The sequence below is a fragment of the Notamacropus eugenii genome, chromosome 5 (assembly GCF_028372415.1).
Source record: "Notamacropus eugenii isolate mMacEug1 chromosome 5, mMacEug1.pri_v2, whole genome shotgun sequence".
Taxonomy (NCBI): domain Eukaryota; kingdom Metazoa; phylum Chordata; class Mammalia; order Diprotodontia; family Macropodidae; genus Notamacropus; species Notamacropus eugenii.
Window position 1 is genome coordinate 137,710,837 of NC_092876.1, and position 22,375 is coordinate 137,733,211.

The following is a 22,375-nucleotide window of genomic DNA, read 5'->3' on the forward strand; positions in this document are numbered from 1 at the left end:
GGCTGTCCACAGTCACACAGGTAAGAAGAAACGGAGCAGAGATTCCAATCCAACTTATATAACTCCAAATCCAGTGCTTATTCTGCCACTCCAAGTGAAGTTAGTCTAGGAGTAACACCTAGAGAGGGAAACATATTAGAAGAAAACATTTTAGATTCATCTTTTCTACACCCCCAGCACCTAAAGAGCCAACTCCAATTACTCACCCAAAGTGTCCTATCAATTTGCCATAAAACCTTGGTTAATAGGAATGTTGATTGCTGGGACTAGGATGGGTAATGAAATTTTCTGATTACAGGCAATCATTCAAGCAACTCTTTTGGTTAGAACCTATTGATCATCTTTGTAAATTCTAAATATACTTTCCTGCTTCAGCAAGTAAGGTAGAATGACTTTCTTTTTCTTTTTGCTGATTGAAGATTTTTAGATGTTTAGGGGTCATATCAGAAGGGCCACTCATTGTAGTAGAAAGAACATTATGTTTGAAATCATTATTATTATTATAAATAATGTATGTCTGAACCTCACCTTTGTCACTAACTTTTCTGACCACAAGCATGGGTCATGATCATGGTCTGACCATGAACAAGTTTCTTTGCTTCTCTGAGCCTCAGTTTGCTCATAAATAAAATGGAGATAATACCTTTAATACCTCACAGGGTTGTTGTGTGACAGAAATGAGATGATATATACAACTTTAAGCAGTGCAGAAATGTCTATTATTGTTTCATTATTTTCTCTGTTATCTTGTTCTTTGGCTGTGAGAGATTAAACCCAATCCGAACTGACCAAATGACTTCTGGCCATTAAATTTTGGTATTAATCCTGGATATCCGTTTGCTTGGTCATTCTTTCTCTGAAACGTTGAGATTTCTAGAGTTGGATTCTGATGATGGAGGTTTTCCTTGTTGAGTTCAAGTCTGGTTGGTATATTTCTGTCTGACTTCACTCTCTTTATTCAGTGATCAGCGGTTAAGGTGGAATTTGTTCTTATTTTGTTAAAAAAGAAAGAGAGAAAGAAAGAAAAAAAGAAAAGAAAAACGTTATTCTGAACTTAACAAAAAGAGCATTTCTATATACAAAATAAAGCACAAAAAGGGGATTATATATGAAACTGTGACTCTTTCCATAGAGTTTAAATTTTTAAATTGTGTATAATAAATTGAAACCATATTACTTTCAAAATTGTGCAGCTTGTTTGTGCTTTTTTCTGTACTACATTCTGCATTACTTTGTGCATTTTAAAATGTTTTGGTGGTCCTCTTTTTTCTTTTTCTGGGGAGTGGGATGGAGTATGACCATCACTACTCTCTCCCCCTCCCCTAATTAAACTCTGGGGTTGTCTTTTCTGGCGCCCTTTATCCTATTGACTGGCTTGTGGTGGACTTTTTTTGGTACAGTTCTGTGGTGGATGAATTCGCAGTAGTTTTTCAATGGATTTCTTGGTCATTATTAAATGATGTGACTTTTAGTTTTTTTTTTTTTTCTGGAGTAGGTATAGGAGAGTTGAGTAGTGAGTCTCTGCTTGGACAGCCATATTAGCCAGAAGCCCAGGACTCTTACTTTCATAAATAGTTGACCAACTTGTTGACCTTTGTTCTGCACCACGGGTGGAAAAGATGGAGGACACTATGGGCATTTTGTTCCCAACCTCTCTTCCCCCCAATTTTTTTCTCCCATAACTCACCAGTTAGAAAGTATTCTGGCCAATGTAATCTTCCCTTAAAATTCACCTATTCCCTGGGAGAGTAGAAAACTATCAGTTCTTAGTTACTTTAATCAGATGATCTTGTTTCTTCCTAACTCCTGACTGAGTTCAACCATACTAGTTTTAATTTTAATGGGGAGGAAGGCTAATTTTGAAGCATAGAATCCTTGATGGTTGAGCAGGTATAGAATTTTGAACAGCCAGACAACATGACAGCTGACATGGATAACGTATGCATTTGATATGGACAGTTAACAGGAAATGAGATAGGAAGTAAACTGCTTAATGGTTCAATGGTTCATTTTATCAATGGGATTTGTGGCCAATGAAGAGCCTTTTTCCTGTAGTCTTTGGAATGGAGGTTTTTCTTTTAAGGGGAGAAATATCCTGGCTCAGTGGATATTTTTCTAGATTTGGAATAAAGAAGACTTGAGTTTCAATCTTGTCTCTGACACTTACAGACTGTTTGACCACAATCAAGTCTCTAAGCTTGTTTCCATGGGGGATAATGTGTACAATAAGACCTGTAATACCTTCGTCAGAGGTTTGTTGTGAGGTACAAATGAACTTTTGTATATAAAGTACTTTCTAAATGTCAGAAATTACATGAGGTTCATCGTCTTTGGCATCCATACCCATCAATTGGGGAATGGCTGAACAAGTTGTGGTATATGAAGGTAGAGGAATGCTATTGTGCTTTAACAAATGATGAACAGTTGGACTTCAGAGAGGCCTGGAAGGACTTATATGAAGTGATGCTGAGTAAAAGGAGCAGAACCAGGAGAACATTGTTCACAGTAACAGCCACAGTGTGTGAGGACTGTGAGGACTTGCCAAGGGTCACATGACTAGTAAGGGCCAGATTTGATCTCAGGGAGATGGTCTTCCTGACTCCAGGCCCAGCTCTCTATCCACTGTGCCATCTGAGTGCCCTACAAGAGCTAAAACATGCCATTTCTATGCCTATAGCCAGTGCCAGATAAGTTTCTGATAGACTTAGCCCTTCAGAGCAATGCAAGGACCTAAAACATTCCCAAAGGACTCTTGAGGCAAAATGCCATCCACATCCAGAGAAAGAACTATGGAATCAGAATGCAGAATGAAGCAGACTGTTTTCTCTTGTGTTCTCTTGTTTTTTTGTTTTGTTTTTTCTCATGGTGTTTCTCATTTGTTTTGGTTCTTTACAACAAGACAAATGTGAAAATGTGTTTAATCAGAATATATGTGTAGAACCCATATAAGATTGCAAGCCGTCTCAGGGAGGGAGGGGGAGAAAATTTAAGACTCATGAAAGTGATTGTTGAAAACTGAAAACAAATTGATTTAAAAAAAGAGTGGCAGCTACACTCTGAAATTGGTTGATGCATGAAGCAAAAAAGCCCAACTTCAGTCTGAAAGTGGAGATAGGGACATCTCATCCCCTACAACCATTTTGACTCATGTTCCTAGTGGCATGGGACCAGCTCCCACAGAATAGAAAATGCCCTTCCTCTAAGGTAATGGGGGTGAGTCATTCCCTCCAAAGCACTGCCCACCCATGGGGCAGAGGGCGACTCCTTGGAAGAACTGGACCAAGCCTTTGATGTATGCAATAATCCTCTCTGAAGTCATAACTGTCATCAGGCCAGTTGTAGTTAATGCAGTTGGAATGAACATCTTCATCTGTCCTCTCTATATGGGAGAGGACCTCTGCAGCTTCTCCTTAACACTTAACCTCCCAACCCTTGTATCCAGTCAAAAGGTTAGAATCAGTCTGAGTATCATGTCCGTGTGATATTGGCAAAAGCTTGGAATGTTCTTGAGTGAGGTACCATGGAGAGAAAACTAGATAAGGGATTAGGAAATTTGGGGTTCCTTTCTGGCTGTGTCACATCCTTTCCCTCTCAAACCCTACACCTCCTAATCTATGAAATGATAGGGTTTAAATGAGATGATCTGCATGACCCAGCACTTAGCACAATGTCTGGTAGGTTGCAGATGCTCATCACTTGTTTATTGACTGACTGATTGCTCTTGAGCACAGAAAGTCCCATTTGTCCTCTTTGCTTTAGAGATCACCAGGCACCAAGAAACTTGGGCTTTTAGCGAACGTAGCGACTAAAAAGAAGCAGAGAGGGTGCTTATAGCCCTTAGCCCTACTGTTGTGGTTATTAGTGATGAGGATTCTGATACCTGATTTATAAAGCCAGCATTTGCAGAGCGCTCTATTGTGATCTGCTCAAAAATAGCCTGACGCCTCTGAGCAGGGTATCAGGCCTTCTCCTAATACCCGGTAACTTCATACTCCAAACATCAGCCGACTATTGTGTAACTCCAATGACAGCAGTCTCTTGCTACAAATCCTGAGAGCTGTCTCTTGGATACCCTTAACGTATTCATAACATTGGTATTTATGTATTTATCTCCGAAAACCATAACCTTGGAAAAAAAGCATTTAGGGGAAAGAAGGGTGGAGTGATTAAAGAAAGCTCTGTTCATTTGAACAGCGTTAACTACAACTGGCATAATGACAACTGTGAGATCTGATAGAATAGAGAGAAGGCTGCAAATAAAGGGCTTGTATTTTTCCCTGATGTAACATAATGGTCACATTTTTCTTTCACAATGGTTTTGCCGAGATAAAGAACAAATTATACTGATTTGATTGCTACTTAGAAATACTTAAAATTGAAAAAGACAGCAGGTGGGCCTGGTTAGAAAGGATGGTTATTTTAGCATAACAGATGCATGTATAAAGCATCGCCCAGCCAATTTTTTAATCGGGGACCCCCCCAAACTTCTCCCTACTACTTTCCCTTAGGGCATGGTAAGTGGGGGCCACTGGGAAGCAATGCCCAGTGGTACCCTCTGGGAAAAATGGTCAGCAGGGCTGAATCCTGGGGATTTGGCAGCTGGAATTGAGACAAGGGAGATTTTAGCAGATTGAAGGGGGTGCTGCTACTGGTGGTGGTGATAAAGGGGGAGTCAGGGAGAGCTAACAGCTGGGGAGCTGGAACACAGGACCCAGGGGCCAGACCCACATGGCCGTAGGAAACTGTGTTGCTGCCTGACTGCTCCCTTCTGTTCTTTTTCCCAGCTTCCATTTGGCAAGGGCTGGGAGAGGTCTGTGTTTGGTTCTCTGGTGTTTAGTTCCTTCCGTGCTCTCTCACTCTTCAATCTGCAAAACTGCCCGCTGCTAGCACATGGCAGAATGCCAAAGCCTTCCTTGAATAAAGGAGTCCTTAAATTCATCCCTCACATTTCTCTGCTTCCAAAGAAGTGGAGAAAGATTTTCTTTTTGGGTCTCTGACCTTACCCCTCATTTTTGGTTAGCCTTCCAACATCTCGGTTTTGAGTTGTCCTAATCATGGTCCATTGTGCCACTACCTTATTCCAGAGTGAGGAGTTTGGGGGTTGGCATATACAGACTACAAGGAGATATGGACCAAACTGATGATTTTCGTTGAAAGTGGGAACTTGAAGATGAGGAAATTTCTTAAACCAATGTAGACTGGCATCTAGCCAGGGCATATCAGAGATGGGACTTGAATGCAGATCTTTCTGGATCCAGGGACAGCTCTCTATTCACTACATCAGTCTGCCTCTTAGATGAGCTATAATACAGGTGGGTAAATTATAGGGACATGGTGAAGTCACTCTCAGATGAGTAAAAGGCAGATACTAATTTTCTGCTCTGCTTGGGGATCTAGGGGCACAATTATGAGGTACAACGGAAGTAATGAACCTGATTTTCATGAGTGCCTTATAAAGAGGCTAAGAATTTAGATCCTAGCCCTGTTGATTTCCAGCCCACTTTTTTCCAGACTTATCTCATTGCTTCTTTCTACCAGAGATGTTGTTGCTCAGTCTGATTCTTTGTGACTCCAAATAGGGTTTTCTTGGCAAAGATACTGGAGTCATTTGCCATTTCTTTCTCCAGCTCATTTTACAGATGAGGAAACTGAGACAAGCAGGGTTAAGTGACTTGCCAAGGGTCACATGGCTAGTAAGGGCCAGATTTGAACTCAGGGAGATGGTCTTCCTGACTCCAGGCCCAGCACTCTATCCACTGTGCCACCTGATTGATGTACCTGGGTGCCCTACAAGAGCTAAAACATGCCATTTTTATGCCTTAGCCAGTGCCACCAAACGTGAGCCAGGGGAGTCATGGCACTTGGAGACCCCTGGACACTTCAACATGATCATGGTGGTGTAGGGGAAGGTCATAGAAGCATAGGACAGGGCTGTACCAGGGGAAATCTCAGTAGGGTAGAACTACTAAGGGAGTGAAGCAGGGAGAAAGCACCTTTAACAGCTTGCTATTTCAACCATATTCCTTTGTTAAGCCCAATTGCTTCTTCTTGCTCTTAGAGGAATGCGAGAGTCACTAACATATTCTGAATTTCAGTAACCTGGGCAAAGTTATGGCTGACCCACTCTAGTTACTCCTCTGTGTTTTGTACTATCTATGTTCCTGACAAGGTATCCTATTTGCTGTGCCCTAATATTCAGTATTTCATTTCCTATTTCTTTCTATGTCTTTGTAGAGGCTGTTCCCCATGCCTGGAATGCAGTCCCTCCTTACCTCTAATTCTTAGAATCCTTCTCAACTTTCTTCAAGGTTTAATTCAGTCTCCTGTAGAAGAAGTCTTCCCTGCTCTTTCTAGTTGTCAGTGTTTTGTCCCTCTTATCTGCCTCTTCAAATTATCTTTCTATGTATGGTATACAGGAAGGACTAACTGGTGTGAGGGCTGCTGAAGGTGTCTACCTGTAACCCAACTCTCATCTATGGCTCCAAGAAGCTATAGCATGTCTAGCAGCCACATTCTGGTAAGATATCTCTGCAGATGGGCTAAGCCAGGTTGCAGGTACCAACAGGCTCTAAGCCCATTGGTGAGTTAGGTTGATGCCTACCTCAAGCATATAAAGACTTCTCCTGGCAGAACAGGCAGATGAGAACAATTTGTTCCAATGGCCATGAAGATGGATGAAGTCGGTGTTGTGGAGTGCTTAGAGCTTGGTCAGGCATTGAAGATGCCAAGGTCATCTGCTGCATCCCAGGTCATCACCAGTCCTCTTGACTTTTATCTTGCCACTGGACTTCAATAACTCTGGAAGAGAGAGTGAGGCTGATGATTTGTACAACTCCTCCTCACTTAAATTCAATTCATGTGCAAGTCAAGACATCATTCATTTGTGATGTCATTGGTCTTCAAAAACAAAGGACAAATAACAACAATATTTACTCACATGCTGTAGTAGAAAGTAAGCTCCATGAAGATGGGGACCATTTTGTTCTTGTGACCCCAACAATAATAATAACTAACATTTATGTAGTGGTTACTATATGCCAGGCACTGTGCTAAGTGCTTTACAATTATGATCTCATTTGAGCCTCACAACAACCCTGGGAGGTAGGTGCTATTATTATCCCCATTTTACAGATGAGGAAACAGGTAAAAAGAGGTTAATGACATGCCCAGAATCACACAGCTAACAAACCAAACTTGTACTCATGTCTTCCTGATACCAGGCACAGTGTTCTATCCACTGTGCCACTTTGGCTGCCCTACCATAACATATCCATACACATAATATACTGCCATATATGTTGGTAGGTGCTAAATGCATGCTTATTGAACTAGGAAGTGATCATATCAGGGTCATGTGGCAATGTGTTTCAACTTGCAGCAGGAGACCTTTTTAAGGTCAATTAGTATTATACTCAAAATTGGGATGATGATGAGGAGGATGACAGCTGACACTTAGATGGTATCTCCAGAGTCAGTGAAATTTAAATTAAATTCTTATTAAAGCTTAAATAACATTAAGACTTTGGGGTCATCTTGTATATTTCTTGGTTTACCAAATGATTTCTATGTACTATCTCATTTGATCTTCACAACAATGCCATGAGGTAAGTACTATAGGTTTTATTATTCCCATTTTTATATAGATTAGGAAATAGAAGTTCAGAGAAATTAATAAACTTTCCCAATGTTCCATGGTTATTAAGTACTTGAGTCCAAATGCAGTGGTTTTTCCATAATAGTATGGGAGGGGTGGGATAATGGATAGAGTATTTGCTTTGGAGTTAGAGGACCTGGGTTTAAATCTCAACTATGTGACCTTGGGCAAGTCATTTAAAGTCTCAAGACCTCAGTTTTCTCATCTGTAAAATGAAGGGGTTGAACTAGATGGCCCCTGAGTCATTTATGTTTCTCTGATCCTGTAATAAATACCAGTCTGCATTATTTTGAATCAGAATAAAAATGGATGACTGCTATGTAGGACACAGAATTAATATACAATTCTATGGGAAGTTAAGCAAACCTGCAAGTGGGGACACTTGTCATGTCAAAAGAAGTACAAGGAATGAGGCAATGTCAAGGGCCGGAGCTTGTGACAAGCACAGAAGGTTTAAAGAGGGTCAGGAAGACGTTTGCGATGATGATGCACAATCATCCGTAGGACCAAGGACACTGTTGAAAAGGTCAGAGATTTCATTTGTTCCAATAGATGACTCACTCCAAGGATGATGGCTGAAGAGTTAAATTTAGATAAAGAAACAGACCCATTCTGAAAGGAAGCTTGAATGCGAGGAGAGATTCTGCGAAAATTGTGCCACACATTTGGAGGAATGAACAGAAGCAGTGAAGACCTGACATTTGTTCTGATCTTTCAAGGGAAACTGGACAAAATAACACATTTTGGAGTAAAATTGTAACTGGGGTGATGCAAAGTGGCATTTTCAGCATGACCAAAAACTAAGTGCCAAGGATTGTAGTGGGAAACTGGAACATTCCCATGAACCCAGAAACTGGGCTCATCTATTTCCCCAAGCAAGATAATGTTTTGTTTCTTTGATGTTAGTGGCCCCAGTTCAGGTGGAAGTCATTATATAACATCAAAATGGACAATCAGACTTCTCATAGAGATGTTTTAAACTGTAAAAGATATTCTATATGTTGCAAAAGGAAAAAACCAAAAAACTAGTGTGCCAGGGATTGGTTTTTCCAATGGCATTGCTCTGGGTTATGTGGCTTTTAAGCAAAATTAAAAAAAAAAATATGGCCAGAAAACTCCTTTAGGGAGTTGGAGTGGTGTAGTAGAAAGGACATTGGGTTTGAAATTAGAAATCCTGGGTTGGAGTCTTTGCTCTGCTTTTTAACAATTTTGTGACGTTAAGAAAGTCCCAATCTCTGAATCTCAATTTTTTCCATCTTTATAACTGAGTTAATTGCATTATTGAGCTAGTTAGCTTCCTTCCTTCTTCCTTCCTTCCTTCCTTCTTTTTGTTCTCTTTCTCTTTGTCTCTGTATCTCTGTCTCTCCTCTCTCCCTCCTCCCTCCCTCCCTCCCTCCCTCCCTTCCTCCCTTCCTTCCTTCCTTCCTTCCTTCCTTCCTTCCTTCCTTCCTTCCTTCCTTCCTTCCTTCCTTCCTTCCTTCCTTCCTTCCTTCCTCTTGCTCTTTTTGTTCTCCCTTTCTCTTCTTCTCTTTGTTTCTCTGTTTCTGTCTGTCTCCCTCCCCCTACTCTTTTTATCCTTTCCCTCCCTTCTTTCCCTTATTGTCTCTCTCCTCTCTTTCCTCTCTCTCTTTCTCCCCTTCCACTCCTTGCCTTTTCTTCTTCTTCTTCTTCTTCTTCTTCTTCTTCTTCTTCTTCTTCTTCTTCTTCTTCTTCTTCTTCTTCTTCTTCTTCTTCTTCTTCTTCTTCTTCTTCTTCCCCTGTCTCGCCTTTCTAGTACTATATGGTTCCAGATCTGTGGTTTCACACAGTGATGTGGGGAACTCTTTGTGTGGATACTCCCTCCATGGATATATATTGACAACTTATCCATGATTTGGAAGTCTTAGAAAACTAGACAGGGGCTCTGGGAGACTGAATAATTTGTCTGTGGTCCCAGCCAGTATGTGTCAGAATATAGAACTTGAACTAATTTCTTCCTAGTCCCAAGGCTGGTCCTGTGCCCACTACACCATATTATCTGTCTCCTAGGCTGTCCCTGTTATAGAAGTAATACTGTGGAGTTAACATTAAGGTTAACAAACAACATTCTTTACAACAACCTGATGAGACAAGCAGCATAAATCTTATTACACTCATTTTTAAGGATGAGAAAATAAGTTCAGAGAAGTGACTTGTGCAGGGTTGAAAAGGTGGTGAATGCTAAAGGCAGAACTTGAACCCAAGAATTCCTGATTTCAAGGCTAATCCCTTTATTCCCTAGATTAGTACTGTTGCAGAGCAATAACATAGGTAAAGCTCTTTGCAAACCATAGAAGTGATACATAAATGCCAGCTGTTTCTACTATTAATATTCTTATTGGTCCATTATGATTGGGATAATAATTATCAAAGGCAACATTGTAGAGGTGGGTAGAAGGATGAATGTGACAGAAGTGGGTAGAGGACTGGTTTTGGAGTCTAGAAGCTGTGAGTTCAAATCTATCCTCTGGCATGTTTGTTTTGTGATCCTTGGGAAGTCTCTTCACCTCTTAGTGTCTCCCGGCATCTCTAAGACTTCAAGTTACAGAATAGTTGTAGGGCTGCATTGATAAAGGGAATTTTCTCTGTGGGAGTTCCCTACATCAACGAAAAAAGAAAATTACCTACCTTACAAGGTTATTGTGAGGATCAAATGAGATGATGTATGTAAAGTGCTTTCTCAACCTTAAAATGCTAGGTAAATGTCAGGTGCTATTATTATTTCTCAGACTTGGCTCCTAATGGTTTTTGTCTGTTTCCAAAAATCAAATCCATCTTCACAGAACCAAGATTTACCACCACTGAGAATATTTTAAAGAGTATGCCATAGGAAATTTCAAAATAGGTGTTCTAGAAATATTTTGAGTTGCTGGAATGAGTATATAGCCTTCCAAAGTGACTAATTTGTTTCAAATTAAATTTGATTTTTTAAATTGTCAAGCATTTTTTTTTTCTGCCTCCCACTTTCTGCCCTCCAACTGGGAAAGAAAAAGCAAAGCAAAACTGTTGTTTTGCATAGTTAAATAAAATAAATTTCCATATTGGCCATGTAAAAAAATGTGTTTCATTCTTTGTATTTAGTCTAACACTTCTTTGTCAGGAGGTGGGTAGCATACTCTATCGCTGGAATCACAGTTGGTCATTACTTTGATCAGAGTTCATAAGTCTTTCAAAATTGTTCGCTTTACAATGCTTTTGACATAGTTTAAATTGTTTTACTAGTTCTACTCACTTGCCTACATCAGTTCATACAAGCTTTTGCAGATTTCTCTAAAACTATATCTTTCTTCATTTCTTATAGCACAATATTATTCCATTACGTTCAAATGACATCATTTTTGCCACTGTTCCTCAATTGACAGATACCTCCTTACTTTTTGGTACTTTTCCCCTACAAAAAAAGGGCTGCTGTAAATATTTTTTGTACTATAGAACCTTTTCTTTGATCTCTCTGAGGTAGTAATTTTGCTGGGTCAAAGGGTAGAATTTAGTGACTTTTTGGTCAAAAATCTTTCTACTGTGGATTCACTAATTCACAGCTCAACCAAGAGTGCATCAATAAGCCTCTTTTCCTGTAATCCCAACAAAATTACTTTTTCCTTTTTTTGGGGTCAGCTTTGCCAATCTGATGGATGTGGTGTAGAACCTCAGAGTTGTTTTAATTTGAATTTCTGAATAATTTGAAGAAGACAAGACTTGTTTGGACATGAGAACCTTATATTTTGTTTAAAAAGTTAGCACCATTACTTTATACCTATATGGTAGATCAGTACTTTATAGATGCTTGAAGGGAGAAAGCATATCTTATGTGTATTTGTATCTCCCACAGAGTATAGTGCAGAACTTAGCATGTAGAAGATTCTCAATATATATTTGCTGAATGAGTGAATAAATGGATTAACCTAGAGGCACTAATTATAGAAATTGCAAGTTTTTCCTAAGCTTAACTTGATACAAGGTAGTAGTTAGACCTTCTATGGTCATGTCCAGTTCTACTTTCTAATTCATCCTCACTTTTACTCTCCAAATTAGAGCTTTTTCGGATAATAAGGAAATAAAGTATTTTCTAACTTGGGGACAGGGTTTTTTTTGGGGGAGCTGGTGGGGGGCATATTTACCAAATGCAGAGGGAAGGAGTAGCTGACTTCTGAAAGATCCTGTGACTAGTTTCTTAGAAGGGAACATGAAGGTGAGAGGCAGAAGGTACTCTGCATGGGACAGAAGCAACTTGGTAGAGTGGAAAGAAAATTATTCCATCCTGACATAAATTTAGACTTGAAAGGTACCTTAAAGGTTATCCAAGAGGCAGCTTGATGTGGGACATGGAGTGCTGAGGCTGGAGTCAGGAAGATCTCAGTTCAAAACCCACATAAGACATTAATTAGGTAAATGACTTTGGACAGATTATTTAATATCTCAATCTCAATTTCCTCAAGTATAAAATAGGAATAATAATTCATCTACTTCATAGGGTTGTTTTGATGATCAAATAAAGAAGGTATGCAAAGTGGTTCATGAATATTAAAGTTCTATGTAAATATTTTAATTAATAATAATTAATTTTATCTTTCTCATTTATTTTTACAGAAGAGGAAACTGATGCTAGAGAAGTAAAATGACTTGGCCAAAGTCAAACAGGTAAATGAATTTTTTGTAATACACAGATAATACACCCTTCTTTGAACCTCAGTTTCCTTATCTGTTAAGTAAGGTGAAAACTCATAATAAATCTTTAAGTACCATATGAGAAATGGTAATTATTATTTTGATAACAATGTAGCATATTGCTACATAAATCCTTATCTGGTACTCACAACCCTCTAGTGTTGATACTACAGTATTCCTAACCCCATTTTGCAGATGGACAACAGACTTAGATCACAAGGATCATAGATTGATTGCTGGAGGTATCTTAGTAGTCATCATGCCAGTCCCATCATTTTACAGATGAAACAACTGAGGCCCATAGAAAAGAAGTGTCATGGTCATATAAATAGTATAGACCAGCCCTCCCTCACTCAAAACAAAGTCAAGAGCAAGTCATGTCATTATTTCTCTGATGGCATGGTCTTGTTTGGCAACAAAGGACGAACACACATGTATAGATAGTATATGGCAGAGTAGAATTCGAATTCGGTTCTGACTCCAAATCCAATACACTTTCAACTAGACCATCCCACAAACTAGTAAGAGTCAGAATTTGGACCCAAGTCTCTCCTGATTCCGGGTCATATGCTTGTTCTACAACATCATACTGCTATTGGATTGAGTGAATCCTTGTAACGACCACTCCATCTGTTTGCAAACTCATATGCCAGCTGCTCCCTGCCTCTCCCCTTTTCCCTTGATGGACTCTGATTTGCAGGAGCAAAGTTATCTTGCTAGAGAAGTAGCCTATACATCATTGTTTATCAGTACACTCCCTATCCAAGATGACTCTCCCATTTGTCAGGAAGGGGAACTATTTATGGGATTGCTGCTTTGCATAAGTAAAATGGAATCATGTGGAAGTGAGACTGCAGTGGTTGCTGTTGAGGGCTGGACTGAGCTACCTTGGTTAGATGCTGTACTTGTTTATGGTATAAAGATAAGGGAGGCTATTTCAGAAGCTAAAGTCTTCTGCTTCCCCATTTTATTGCCTAGCCTGTCTGGGGGCGGGATGGGGAGGGGCACTATCTTGTGTCTGAGGCATGGGTTCACTCTTACCCAACTTTACCACAATGCCAGGAAAGGAAGACCTGGAGAAGCAGAATTCCTTCCTAGTTATAAGAAGTGGGGACATTTTCTCCCAAGGTGACAAAGTGGAAAGATTGTCACCTTTGGAGGAGCCAAAGAGTCTGGGTTCAAATCTTGCTTCTGCCACTTACTACTTGTGTGACCCTTGGTGAGTCACTTCCCTTCTCTGGAATTCAGTGTCCTTATGTGTAAAATGAAGGAGTTTCATGAGTTGCCCCCTAAAGTTCTTTCCATCTCTAAATCTGTGACTCTTGTATGTTCCCTTATCCTTCCTTATGTGGTACCAAGGTGGAACTGAATTGGACAGCCTTCTTGCCACTCTGTCCTGAAGCCCCAGTCTCCTGAGTTGTGTCTGCCTGGCAAGATGGCTGTTTCAGTAGGCAATACTCCATTCCATTCCCAACTCCTCCACTTTCCAGGTCTCCTCTCCTCTTCCTCAACAGCTGCCTTGCCAGATTGCCAGGTACCCCAAAGAGGAGATTTCCAGCTCTTCTTTACTGCTTGGTCTTCTTCTTGGTCTTCTGAGAGAAGGAACTATATTACTCACCTGTATTTCTATCCTCAGTGCTTAACAGGATACATGGCACAAAGTAAACACTTAATGCTCTCTCTCTGCCTATCTATCTGAAAAGCTTTCCCTCCTGTCTAGTGGAATCTCAACTATCATTAAATCTGTTTCTTTAGGACAGAAGAGACTCAACACAATACTGCTCTAGCCCTTAGTTCTGTCAGAACATAGGGTCCTCTGTTTAGAAGTAACCTCATAGGTCATTTAGGTCATCCCCCTGCCTTTAAACAACATTGTTCCATACACAGCTTTGTCATGGCAATTTTCTGTGATACCTTTTCGGAGGGAAGTGGGCAGTATTATAATGAATATAATTGGTGTTCAGGAACCCAAGGCCAGTCTGGGCCTCACTCCAAGCTTACCTTTATTCCTTGGAGTACAGGTGACTCCTTTGGTAGTAAGGCAGAGTCCCCTGGGGAAGCAGTTAGCTCACACAACCCACAGCTCCCAAACTAGCCCCGCCCCAGCACCACAGATGCCAAATGCAGATGACAGGCTGAAAACAATTTGTCCAGCTTATGAGTAATGTCTGGTAACTAAATGCTAATTAATTTGCTGTTGTATTTGAGTTAATTTATGGGGTGTTTTCTGCACCAAGTAAATTTTAATTAAGAAGAGTAAAACAAATGACAAAGTAATTTCCAAAAAATTAATTTTCAGTAAACACAAGTCATTGTTCTTCTTTGTATCAATAATAAAAATGAAAGTGAGACTCCCTCCACCCCTGTTCTTAGGATGCAATGTGAGCCAAGAGCCAGAACACTGGAGAGCAGAGGCAACTGTGTGATTAGCATGGGCCCAGGGCCCAAAAGAAATGAGGCAGGAAGCCTAAAAGAAGAAAATTGAGAATCTCCATGTCATTCCCTTCTTCCTTGCTTTCTTTGATTTTTGTGGAACTCTTTGCCTTTGGACAAGATGGGGTGCCTGCATGAGGTTCTTGTTAAGGGAATGAGCTGGTATTCTCAAAACAGAAGGGAATAAGATACAAGAAGAAGATGAGAACGTTTCCTGGGGAATGAGAGAAAAAGGAGAAGGAAGCCACAAAAGGAGATGAATAGACGAAGAGGAGAAAGGGAGGGTAGCTCAAAGGGAGAAGTGAAAAGGATGAGTGAAGGGGATGGGAGGATAATAATAACTCACACTTATCTAGTGTCATAAGATTTACAAAACATTTTCCATAGTAAAGTGGTGTAGTGGATGGAGTACTGGATTTGAGGATGATTCAGATCAAGAAGAACTAGGTTCAAGTCTTGTCTTAAACACTTATTAGTAATGTGGCCCTGAGCAAAGTTATCTTAATAATAGCTAATATTTATATGGAGCTTACTAGGTTTGGGCTAGAGGATCACTAAAGTTCCTTCCAGTTCTAAAAGTATGATTCTTAAGGGATAATAAACGTGGGTTTTATGATTACTTTTGGTTGTTCAGTCATGTCTGACTCTTTGTAGCATCCTTGGGGTTTTCTCAGCAAAGATGCTAGAGTTGTTTGCTATTTCCTTTCCCAATTTACTTTATAGATGAAGAAACTGAGGCAAACAGGGTTAAGTGACTTGCCCAGGGTAACATGGCTAGTAAGTGTCTGAGGCTGGATTTGAACTCAGGAAGATGAGTCTTCCTGATTCTAAGCCCAGTGCTCTATCCACTGTCCCACTTAGCTGTCCTCTTTATTATTATACATCCATTAATCTCCAGCAAGTAAACTTGGTATTCTCTAAACATGTCTTGTTACTCTTTTCTGATATAGTTCATGATATTCCCTCTCCTTTCAGGGATCCCTGTTGCCCATCCTTTAAGGTTCACATGATGTCACTTCTTTTGTGAATCCTTTCCTAATTCCTCTAACTAGATATGATCTCTCTCTGTCTCTCTGTCTCTCTCTGTCTCTCTCTGTCTCTGTCTCTCTCTGTCTCTGTCTCTCTCTGTCTCTCTGTCTCTCTCTGTCTGTCTCTGTCTCTGTCTCTGTCTGTCTCTGTCTCTGTCTCTGTCTCTCTCTGTCTCTCTGTCTCTCTCTGTCTCTGTCTCTCTCTCTGTCTCTCTCTGTCTCTCTGTCTCTCTGTCTCTCTCTCTGTCTCTCTCTCTCTCTCTCTCCTGAACCTCCATAGCGCTTTGTTTGTATCCCTCATATGGTAAACACTTCACCTTACCCTATTGTTATTTTATTCCCCTTTTCTTAGTGAGTAAGAGTAGGGTTGTGTCTTACTCACTACATCCCCAGTGACTTGTGAATCATTCAATCAACACTTATCAGAATGAATTGAAGTTGGCCACAGTTTAGCAACGTGAGAAGGACCAAAAGTTAGACAAATGGGAAGAGGTGATGGGTATAGGCCTGAGAAAGAACTCCTGGTTCTGGCTCCACACTGACAGACCTTAGGGTCTTTCTCTTTTTAAAAATCCTGCCTTTCCTACTTCTATGATAGTATGGATTTGTCTGGGTTTCTCTGTTTAATCCCAAATCTGTCAGGCCTTGTTAAATTTGATGGGGCCTGAAAGGTCTGGTGTTAAGCAAATACATGGTGACCAGAATCTTTGATGAGAATCAAACTGAAGCTTAATCCTCAGGTAATGGATTTAGCCATAATCCCAAGAGGCCATGGAGAAGTAAGAGTGACTGAGGGGGGCTCACAGGACCTGTGAGGAGAAGATCTCAGAGTGCATGTGTGGTTCTGGGGAGGCTTAGCTGATCAGCTTCTTGAGAAGAGAAATTCATTTTTTGTTTTTGTGTTCTCAGTGGCTAGCACATAGGTTGACACGTAGAAGATGCTTGATAAATTCTTGTTGATTATTTGGTTGTTTAGACAAGACTCTAGAGTTTCCTTTGCCTGTAGCCTAGAAGGACTGGGTGTAGACAACTGGATCCCTCAGAGGCTAAGGGCCTAGTAGGTGGTGGTGATGATGTGAATATGTTCTGGGGTGAAGGAAAGAGAGGGGGAGAGAGAAAGAGAGAGAGAGAGAGAGAGAGAGAGAGAGAGAGAGAAATATGAAAGAAATTTGGATTTTTACAAGGCTAGGAATCATAAGTCTTGTATCACCTTGGAAACTCTATGTAATACACTGATGTCCTAGGTATTTTCACAGAATGCTTTGCAGAGGTTGTTACATTCTGTTTAAGTCTGCCTCAGGAGGAGCAAGTGAGGCTGGTGACTTTGCACAGCTCTCCCTCACTCAAATCAAAGTCATGTTGTCATCTCCCTGATGTCCTGGTCCTCTTTGAGAATGAAGGACAAACCACAAATCTAAAAGGAGATGAAATTGGAGATTATCTTGCCTTTTGACCATAATAGGGGTGATGGAGGATTCTGAGAAGGAGGTTTTTAATGGAGAGGGAATTAGAAAAACAAAGAAAATGCAACTGGAAATGAATGACTGATTCCAGGTTGGGGAGTAAGTGGGGCTAGAGCTGAGGAATAATGTCTTTGCCAGGAAATGGAGATGCAATTGTGAGAAATATTTGTTAGTAACCAATGTCTTGGGGAGATTCAGAGCTCTCCTCCTTTCTCCAAAGTATGGACTTTAAGTCCAGTTTTTCTTGAAGGACATTAGTTATAATGTGATTACATTGATTCTTCAGGATCTTAGTCAGACCCCACCCAACTAATCTAAGGTGGAGAAGCTCATTGTGTTCAATTCTAGTTTGGGTGGAGAGAAATCCTTTTGCCTAGATTGTGAAGGCTGGGAGGGGTCAGAGGGATTACTCTCAGTCCCACATTGAAAGGGGTATATATACACATTTTGTGAATTGATGCCTGGTGTAAAGATACTTTCCCTATCTAAGAGAAACTGAGCGCCTCATTTTAATATAGCTCACCTCGGATCACATTAACCAATTAGATTTGACAGCTGTTTGAGGGACCTCCCACTGTTTTGAAGGGTATATAAACTGTGAATTCCCCCCACCATGATTATCTTTGGTCTAAGAGAGATGGTCAAATGATTGTTCTTTTATTAATAACCATCAGGCCGTATTAATAAAATGATTAAATTACCCAGAAACTATGTCTTTTGAAACTTTTTAAACATCACACAATATTCTTGGATCAGTTGAGAATGCTTCATCTCAATACTTTAAAAGATCCTTGATATCATATCTGGGCTTACTCTCTCTACCAGTATATATCAAAATTCCTCCTCGCCTTAGTGACCTTCATGGATTGTATGTAGTGAAAGGGATGCTACACTTGGAGTAAGGAAGATTTGGGTTTGAATCTTGCCTCAATAGCTATGTCACCGCGGCAAATCATGTAATCTCTTTACATTTAGAAAATGGTGATAATAAGGATTGAAATACCTACCTTACAAGACTTATGTAAAGCACCTCGCCAGCTTTTAAAGACACTACATAAATGTCAGTTATTACTGAGTTTAGTAGGAAGATGACATACACACAGAGAGCTATAATAGAAAATGTATGTATAATATACACATATTAGAGAATATGTATGTATACGTGTACATATATGTATATATATATACATATATATATGTACACACACATACACATACACATACATGCACTTTTATTAGAGAAGTGGAAAACAAAGTTCCATGTGAGGTCTATGGGGGAGGTCAAAGTGAGAACCTGAAAAGGCCTTAGCCCAAAAAAGCCAGGTCTCCCACTGCATCCTGGGCCATCTCCAGTCATCCTGATGAATATCTGGCTGCTGGACCCAGATGGCTCTGGAGGAGAAAGTGAGGCTGGTGACCTTGCACAGCCCTCCCTCACTCAAATCAAAGTCATGACTGTGAGTCATGTCATCATCTCCCTGATGTCGTGGTCCTCTTCGAAAATGAAGGACAAACACAACAACACACATTAGTAATGAGAGTGTGTGTGTGTATGTGTATGTGTGTGTGTGCATGCAGGGGAAGGGTAGATCCAGGAAGATGACATGTAAGAGGCATCTAAGTTGGACTTAGAATGAGTAGGCATTCAACAGGAGAAGAGGAATGCAAGAGCCTCACAAGGCAGGCAGGGGCCACACAAGGAGTCGCCCTCCCTGAAAAATAGGACTTATCATTCCATCTCCGGCTGCCTCTCTGGAGAGGGCTGCTGTGCACAGCACCATGGTATCTGATTAAACATTCATGCAAAAAGATAAACATTTTGCAAAGAGATGCTTAAGCAATCAGACGCTTCAGGGGGTGGGTTACTTCATGGTAACGACACACCTTAGGGGTGATAGGCATTAAACTGTTGCCTGCACCTCTGGGGTGCAGAGTGGAGGTGTTCTTGCTGCCTACTCCCTCCCCAGAGGCCCCAGACTGCCTGAGGGGAAAGCTAGGATCTTGGTTTCATTAGCCTCCTTTGTTTATTTTGCTCTCCTCCAGGCTCTGCTTCACAATAAAAATCTAGGCAGAGGGGGAGTCTCAGTCTCTCCCTCTCCCTCTCCCTTTCCCTCTTCTTCCTTCCCTTGTTGCTTTCCCTTTTCTATTTCCTCTAAAAGAAGCCAAAAAGCCTGACATTAGGGATGTCCTTTTCTGGCCATCAGGGGAATAGTATGCTTCTACTGTACCAGCTGCAGTGTTTGGCAGGCATGGCCCTGCCTTCTGGGAGCCTATCATCTAAGATAAATACACTAGTAGTCCAGTAGTGTGAGTATGATTTCTGTAAAATGAGGCAGTTCAAATGTTTATGACCTCCATTTTATCTCTCCCACTCCCCCCCAACCCCAAACCATAGCAGCAAATTTTGCCAAAAAAAGAGGTCCTCTTCACACTCAACCTGCACAGAAATGCTTTGGTCAAGTCTTTGTTTTCTTTTCCGTGGTACCCTGGAAGGACAGGGGCTGCTTGGGCATTAGACCCCCTGAAGATTCAGCTGTGTAGAACGCAGATCCCTGATACACAGGTAGTTGTACAGATGTTTAACCAATGCATAGATTAAAGAAGAGAAAAAAGTGTTTACATCCTGAGCCCTTGTTCCCCACTGAGATCCCCTGAAGTGTGGGAGCGCATCTTCTCAAGGTATCCGTCTTTCTGGCAGTGAAACGAGCTCTTCAGACCAGAAGAGTTTTCTTTGCAAATTAAAGTAATTCATTGTGCATCTGTAGTCAAATACACGCACACATACTGTTATTAATATAGTCTTTCTTTTTAATTTGCTTTTTTTCTATAGCTAATTACCTGTCAGATAAAGAGCAATCCATTGATGCATAGACAGTTATGAATCCATTGGGACATGAGCAGGCCAGAGCTGCCCTAATTTGCCAGATAAACTGTCAGTTGAGGTAGGTTCTTGTATCCTAGACCTGGACCCTGAGATCCTGTCATCCTCCGTGTTTTTGCATTAGGAAGTAACAACTCCTGGTACAGAAAAGGTGTAAGTAGTGAGCCACTTATTAATCATTTCTTAAGGGTTACAGTTCTTCCTATGCAACAGTCCGGTATTCTTGGTTGAGCTGCGGTATGAGTTGGAAAGGAAGGGATCTATAATCTCATTCCTATTTTACTGAGACAGCAGGCCCTCAGTCACAATGCCACCCTTTTGCTGCCTGGCAAGGAGAACAGAAAGTGGATGAAAATTTGTGTATACATACATATACATATATATGTGTGTGTGTATATATATGTATATATATATACATATGTGTATATACACACATATACATAAAATATATGTATGTATATGTGTATATATTGTATGAGTTTATATATGTATATATGTGTGTATATATATATGCATACATAAACACACACAGAGAAATAGAGAGTTCTTTCTTATCCAATCAGAGATGCAGATCATATCCTTGTAGACATGAAGAAGGAAGAATGATATCTCACAGCCTGGGAGTAAGAGCATTCCTCTTCCAAAGGTATGCAATGGAATTTTAAAGACACTTTCCCTCCCCTTTTGAGTTAAAGGGTAGTTTCTTTAAAAAAAAGTTTCCAGAAGATCTAGGGCCTAGCTTGGTGGCTTGGACTTTCACTTTCTGTAACTGTCCCAGAGAGTTCATGCAGAGAGACAGCCCTTCTGGAGGTGAGGGGAAGTGTTGGCTTGGCTGTCAGTAAGAATAAAGAGGGAACCACTGACGGACAGCTCCGAGTGCTGACATTCTGGGCGAGTCAACTAATGGGTGTTGGCATTCTGCTGTGCCCCATGGGATGAATCTGTGCTGGAGCAGGCTGGACTACCAGAGGCTCTGTGGATGTATATTGAAGAGTACTGATGAGGGTGTAGGGAAAGGCCCTAAGGGGAAACCCAGGAAGGCCTTCTCATTAAGAAATTATATCCTGTTATAATGGAAAGAACACCTGCCTTGGGGTTAAAAGACTGAAGTTTGATTTCTGGTCTTGGATTCTCACCGACCAGGTTATTTCCTGGGCATAACAATACCTACATTACATAGGTCACATGCCAGTCATGAAGAAAGTGCTTTCCAAAGCACCAAGTGCTTTAGAAATGTGAATTCTTAGAACTCCTATCAAAGATCAAGCTAGAGGTCCTTGAACAGCAACAATGACACTTATCCCTGGTCCTTATCCCTGGTCGTAAGCCTTCCCACCCTAGGGGCTGGGAGAATTTCTAACTGCTTTCCACTGAACAGATAGGGTCTCAGAAGCAATTCTTATGCTCATTTAAAAAACCTCCAGCCCCTACTGCAGTTAACCTCATTCATATCTGTGACTTCACTAGATATACCCTTGGACCAATTCTGGATGATAGATTTGATGTATTCACATGGCCTACAGGATAAAATTTTCAGCATTACAAAGCAAGTTCCATTTCTACACATGTTACTAATCCTTTCTCCCTCCTTGTGATATGTGTGGGTATGTATGTACATGCATGTGTGTGTACACACACGTGTATATGCATGTTAAACATTGTAATCACAGAAAGTCTACTTGCTTGCGCAGAAAAGAATTTTAAGGCAGAAATAGTAATAGGGCTGGAAATTCAGCCATTATGAACTCTATTTTCTCAGAACTCTGGCTCCTGGGTCCAGTCTTATGTCTAAGTATATCAGTTAGGCAGCATAGGATACAATAGAGTGAAGTGATTGCAAGGAAGCTAATCCAAAAAGAAAGCACAGAATAGTAAGAAGAATGCTGAACTTGGAGGCAGGAGACCATAGTCTCAATCCTGTCTCAGATACTTTCTAGCTATATGTCCCTGGGTAAGTAATATAATTTATTAGAGCCACAGTTTCCCCATTTGTTAAATAGTGAATAACAATAATAATATGTGCACTATTATTCCACAGAGTTAAGGTGAACAAAGTACCTTTCAAACTTCAGTGTGCTGTATAAATGTGAGCTGCCCTTACTAGGCAAGAAATGAACACTACACACAAATGTTTGGGAGGCCCTGGGGAAGGAAGCAGGCCAAGGAATGGTGAGAGCCTTCATTCAGGGAGCTTGTAATCTATTCCAGTCACCTTCCTTTTGTAGACAAAGAA

The 22,375-nt window shown here is 40.6% G+C and overlaps 2 long non-coding RNA genes across 2 annotated transcripts in view; one reads left to right on the top strand and one right to left on the bottom strand.

Annotated features, from left to right (window-relative positions):
* Positions 1-12,992, top strand: part of LOC140505240 (uncharacterized) — a 56,738-nt gene extending 43,746 nt beyond the window's left edge. The window contains exon 3 of the long non-coding RNA XR_011967421.1: positions 12,260-12,992. This is a non-coding gene — a long non-coding RNA (uncharacterized lncRNA). The remainder of the gene's footprint in view (positions 1-12,259) is intronic.
* Positions 666-7,005, bottom strand: LOC140508904 (uncharacterized). Its single transcript, XR_011968523.1, has 3 exons — positions 6,938-7,005; positions 6,602-6,798; positions 666-989 (listed from the first exon to the last, which is right to left on the bottom strand). It is a non-coding gene; the product is annotated as an uncharacterized lncRNA (long non-coding RNA).
* Positions 12,993-22,375: the final 9,383 nt, after the last annotated feature.